Here is a 6388-nt window from a genome sequence, read left to right as displayed (position 1 = left end):
CACACAACGCCCGAATTAGAGAAGCGTGCATTGCTAAGACGGGGTGTGTTTCAGAGCAGCCATCGGTCGACTGCTTGACCGCGGGGCCGGCTGGTCAGCGGCGAGGGGAGTCACTCTTGAAAACGCACGCCAGGACATTCCGACCGTGGATCTGGGATGCATAAATGCATTCCGTTCACGATGTGGTCGCGACTGCGGATTCGCCGACGGTGCCCGGCCCTGCTACCTATCGTCCAGAAAACGGGTTAGCTAGGCTGGGCATCACGGCTTGGCATCGCCTAGGACTTTATTTAAAGGAATTGTTTAAAACTTCCTAAAACGATCCATACGTGACGCCGTCGTCAAAACAGCCATGGAGACGTTATAGCGAACTGAGGGACTCCGGGGCGAGCCGTATTCTCACTACGGTCGCAACGGCTGCGGAGATCGGAGTGTGACGCCGTCGGTGTCTGCTGTCTTCAAGTCACGAACAGATTCCTCGTGGCCGTGTCCGGTAAATCGTGTTTGCACGCTGCAAGTTTGAGGTCCTCTACTCCGAATACGACTGGTCAAAGACGCGGACTCCAGTGGTTGGGGTGCAGGCTGGTCCGAGAACCCTGCCGTAGAGGCCCGATTGCCTCAGCGAAACAAATGCGTGCCTCATCTGAAGTTAGCGTTATTGCCAGCGCCAAACCCCTTTCCTGTCGAAGTGAATTTATAGGGCGGCAGCAGCATGGGCCTGCCGTATTTTTTTACAAAAATTGTCGGGGCGAAGTCGGGTAGCAAATCTTCCATGAGCTTGTAATAGTCCAACCTTTTATGAATTTGTAATGTAACCGTCCGACTTGACTTCGATAGGGGCTTTGCTGACGCGTGGAATAATGTCACGTTTGCGTTCGACCAAACGCACCCCACGGGATGGACTCACTGACCTGGGCGAGGGCCGCTCCTGCTACGTCTACCTTGTCATCAATCTTGGCGCCATCAATCTTGGCGTCAGACCACGTATGTTGGCTGCGCCAGCTGCAGCCCGCGCCAACGGTAGCCTCTACCTGGGTCACATCAAAAGAACACCTGGCAGTCTGTGGGGAAGTGTTTACTTCCTGTTCATCTTATGCTACACCTTGCGTCCAATGCAATGGAGCTGAACGCACAATCAGCCTGAGAGTATGGCGCAGCGAGTCGTTTCGCGTCGACGGTGAGACATTAGAGACAAATTAGAAACATCTTAGAGACACGTCGCGCGAGCAGCACCTGGTCTGGCAGCGCCGAGCCCTCCCAGCCCCGGGAATTGCCGCACCTGTACTGAGCACGCGGTGTGTCGGCACCAGCCGGCCGGTACGACCGCCAGCCGTGGGCTGTTGCGGGCTGACATCCGGACATCTACCGTTGGATTCAAACCATGTTACTCGCCGTTTTTTTCCTGAAGGTTGTTGGTGTTGAAGTTGAAATCCGACTAAGGTGTGTGCGAAGCCGGCGCTGTCGCCAGTGTGACCATGAAGCTGATCATGCCCTCGGAAGCATGAAGCCCTCATGCTTCCGCGGCACGCTCCCGGTGTGACGGGGCATGTCACATGACATGCCCCGATGTCCTGCCCCCTGACACGCCTTGCGATGAGGCGGGATGAAACGGTGAAGGGAGGGTACAGCTCATCGAGAGGGTGTGTGATGCCGATGCCAGGCTGGCGCGGCGGCAGTGCCGACACCACGCTCCTGAAAAGGAATGCATCTCATTCCTCCATCTGAATGACGGCAAGCCCGTTCCATCTCCCGATGTCTATCCCAATGGGTTCAACGTCGATGGTGGTCTGGTGCGGCTTCGGTGATAGCATCACGCTCCTCGAAAATAATGCATCGTTGATTGTTATTCCTATATCTGATCGAAGGTGACGGCAAGCAAGTTCAGTTCCAAAACATGCACCGTTCGCCTGCTTCGGTGATTCATTATCGTCGTCCCCGCACCCCACCCTCCTTCCACCGTGCACTCACTTTACCCCACCGCTTTGCACCGGCTTGTTATCGCTACCCCTGACTCCCCTTGCCTCTGCCGAACGTCCACTCCCCACCAACCTCAGGGCAAATACGTAGTGCAATATTAGTTTGGACGTCGCGCCGGTGGCGGCGCCTAGTGGACGCCGTCCCAACCGACGAACCGGTTTCATCCGGTGTGCGCTCGGCGATTCGGCGCCGACGTCGGCGGCGCCGGCCGCAGTCATGGCACCAGCCCGTTTTGACGGCCGCCCTGGCAGCGGAGCAGTGACATCTACCGCAGGCTGGTGGCGGCACCTGGCAACTGCCGGTCCCAACTGACGAACCGGTATCAACCGGCACGTGGCGCGCTTGGCGCTGGCGGCGGTAACCGCGACCCCGAGCTGCGCGCTTTCGTCAGCGGGAAGGGACCCGCGCCGTCGCCACCTACAGGAAACGTGCAGACGCTGATGCGAAAACCTTTTCCGTAGGAATAGCTGCTAGTGTATATCAACGGCACCAGCGGAGTTGCACACACACAGATGATGCGTTATGTGCGAACCCGACTGCAGAACATAGTGGTGTACCTTGGTAAGCCGAAATCCAAAATCCAAGGATTGGATGCTAAAAATAACGCCTTCGTGCGGCATGGGACGACGTAAGTGGTATCAGACATCACAGGCGTAGGAATGTTTTAAAAAGTGGAAGGGGGTGCAAGCTCAGGGCGTACTTCACCAACTTTTTCTGGAAAACAAGCCCGATGACCGGGGGGGGGGGGGGGGAGAGGAGGGTAGAGGTGGTGGTTATCGCTATTTATTCAGATGTAATGACAGCTATTCCATATATGCATCTAGAGCTATTTCCCACTGGTGTACACTCTTGCCTATGCCAATCATCCATGTCATCCGGGAAATAAGGCTATCCAGCTTCCCAAAATTATTCGTCCATTTCAACGTTGTCTTTCCTGGGGAGCCGAAATGTCACGAGCGGGTAGGCATTTTGGGACATTGAGGAGGCGTCTGTATCCACAGGGCAGTTGCCAAAATATGGCCTGAGCATAGGCTGGTGAAAGTTTTGAAAGTGATTCAATAGCTCACAGCCCCACAAATTTTGCATGCGCCTTCATTTCGCTGCCTGCTTTTCAGGAGATAAGACTTGTCGCGGCATTTTAGGCGGAAACGAATTCGGAAGCTTTAAACTACCAAAAACCATGTGACAAAAGCCATAGAACTGAACATTGTCTTTTGAAAACCAGGCCACAGAATGAAGGTCCTTCTGTCATATATTCCTTGTCTCAGCCCTGCTCCCGTCCGCCATCTGTGGCCACTGTCCTGGCCCGGCTGTCTCCGAATGCCTGACCGCGAGCTGATGGTATGATTGCTTTGTTGCACATTTTTGGTTCAGCATTGCTACTGATTGGGATGCAAAACATGTGCTGGCCACCTGCAAAGAACGTTTTTCCGAATTATCTTCCCTTACACCACACCACCCCAGAAAAATGCTGCCGGTAAGCTGCCTGCTTTAGATATGAATTGGCCCAACGGAAATTTAATTGCCCGTCATTCGACGTAGATGACTTGATCTGTTTTTGTGTGTAGGCAGGGGGTAGCCAGAGGCTTGCTAAGAGGAATAAATAGTTGACAACATGGTGACCCCCCCCCCCCCACCAAAAATATCCCCGGATATAGTTAACCTGTTAACAAGGGATATGGTTTTCTTCGTTTCATTGTTATTTCTACGTTATAACCAGAACAGAAACCAGAGGCTACCGTGAAATCAATTCTGTTTACATTTTTATCACGCGCCCGGGTGGCCGGCTACATACCCTTCACTCGAGCGAGAGATCAATTTAAGCCCCCTGGGATCTCGGGAACTAAAAGAGCTAGAGACACCAAATTCACAGTGTGTTGGCCTGTACGTGAACTCACTTAGGTGAAAGTTTAAGGTTTCTAGATTATAGCTTTCGGGTCAAATAAGGTCAAACAAGGTCAAATTCCAGGTTGGTTTTTAAAGTGCCCCAGATCCTAGATAACTATTTCTTAGCAAAAGTTCACACGTTCAGTTAAGGTCAGTGACCTTCTTCGACCTTTTGAAGGTCATGGTGACCAAAATCATACAAGACTGCTCTGAGTTTTGTATTTGAATAAGCGAGAAAGATTATGCTAGACAGTATGTTTCTAAAAACAAAATGTTGACCTAGGTCATTTTAGGTCAATGACTTATTGTGACCTCTAAGAAATCCATGGTTGATGTATACTGCGGTTCCTGCTATCAACAAATTCGAAATGAACGCAAGAAACTATCCAATACAGCAAGCCCTAGAGTAATAAAACAGGTTGGTTTTGACCTTGGCCTGACCTTTATACCTGACCTTAGGTTAACGTAATTTGCTCATGCAATATTTGTGTTGCCTAAGAAAGCATCTCAGAGACGTATGACTTCGTCTAATACTCCATTGCTGCATTATATTGAACGATTCCTTAGAAGTTGACTTTGCTCAAACCATGGCCTGACTTTGACCTGCCATAGGTCAGCTGCCTTAAGAGGTGCATCTAAGTTTTTTATACTAAACGATCCGCTATTCAATTGTCTACAGCTATGCAAAACATGGCGTGGCTGCGCCGCGCTGTTCGGAAACCATTCTGGAAAAAGCTTTGGGGAGCAAGTCAATCTGACCCCCACCCGAGCGCGTGTTAAGGTTAATGAGCTGCAGCAATCAGGCGTTTAACGACCGCATGGAATAAATCACCGGTGTCTTTAATTTGCAAGGGCTTAGTAGACTCTTTTTAATTCGACAGAATTCAGGAGGTTTTTCATAATATGTCATGTGTGTTCTACAGACATTGAGGACATCGCGAAGGTAGACTGTAGATCGATATGCTTGATCGAAATTTAGGGGTGAAAATTTTGGTTGTAGATCGGGTGGTCAACAATGCGTATTGACATCGCCAAGTCATGTTTGTCTGGAAATATTTGATATTCAGTCAGATTCGGTTAGTGATACAATTCATGTAACATGGTTTTTAACATGCGCTCGCAAATCTTAGCAACAAAAACCTCGCCATCAGGCGTTGCAGTCTCTATAGTCCGCGGAGCGCCAAGTGGTTAACTTTTCGTCATGGTCCACCGGTGGACGCAAATGATAACGGTCCTAAAATAGTTAGCTTTTAAGACTTGAATCGGTTAGTAATAAAAGTCAGGTGACATAATTTCAAGCATGCGTACTCGCAAATCTAAGTAAAAAAAACTTTGACTTCAGGCACTTGCAGTCTCCGTTCCCCGCGCCACGTCGGTTCAACAGCTAATACTGAGCCGTGGTCAACGGGTGTACGAAAATAATGACGCTTCTGTGAGAAGTACGTTTGCACGCTTCAGGACATTAAATCTTACATCTACAAGGCATTCTGGGCGCATATTTCACGCGTGCAATTTTTAGACTGATGATGAGACCGGATTGGCCCTTAAAACACAGCGAAGTGGTGCCGGAATCTGGTAGTGGAACTGGAAGAATAAAGGTGGATTGTCTATTTTTTCATGTTTCTGTAACTATTAATTTGTCCAGAAGATAGACTAGCGCGGCGCCCGCCGTTTGGTGGCACATGCAGGGGCCGAAGCCGTTCGGTTTTACGGAAGCTGCAATCCAGACCATCGCTGACCTTGCTCTTGAAGTTGCGGGCGGGCATGTTCAAACTTTTTTATGCACTTTTTCACTAATTCATTCTGAAAAAGAGCGTTTTAAGCCAACATGGGATGGCCTTGCTCGCTTTTTTTCAAACTCATTTCGACCTACTCTATTCAGCGATAATGAGATCTTCACTCTACTCAACAATAATGAGGCCCCTTATTTCCTTCCGGGTAAGGGGCCCCTTGAGTAGAACACCAGGGGCACATTACCGGTTCCGATCAAGAGCTGAAGGTTTACGCCGTCCCATCGCGAAGCGTCTTCTGGCTGTCATTCTAGCGACACGGGGTGGGATCTCCTGGTCAATCCGGAGGCCATTGGAAGTATATATCATGTCACATTGTTCCCCTCCCTCACACGGGAGGCCTTCTGAGCCACGCAGTTGGCCCCGGATCAGTACAGGAGCCCTCATTGACGCAAGAACGTCGCTGATTGCCAAAGGTGGTCCAATAATTGTCACACAGGCTCCAGTTCCGTGTTTTTCTATTTTCTTCAGAGGCATTGAGGAATCCCTGAACGTAGACTGTAGATGAAATGGGATCCTAAGCTTGTAAAACATGGCTAATCGCTGTTCGTCTTAAAATGTTCGGGATCCAGTCAGAATTGATTACTGATAAAAACTATGCGATGTGGTTTTGAATATACGCGCTCGCTAATCATAGCATCAAAAGGCTGAACGCCCGGCGTTGCAGTCTCCATAGGCCGCGTGGCGTCGGCCTGCGGCTGTGATACTAAGCGATAGTCAATAAGCAAACGAAA

This window comes from Pollicipes pollicipes, unplaced genomic scaffold (genome assembly GCF_011947565.3).
Source record: "Pollicipes pollicipes isolate AB1234 unplaced genomic scaffold, Ppol_2.1 Scaffold_4002;HRSCAF=4701_pilon_pilon_pilon, whole genome shotgun sequence".
In the NCBI taxonomy this organism is placed as follows: Eukaryota; Metazoa; Arthropoda; class Thecostraca; order Pollicipedomorpha; family Pollicipedidae; genus Pollicipes; species Pollicipes pollicipes.
This window is presented reverse-complemented; position numbering follows the sequence as displayed.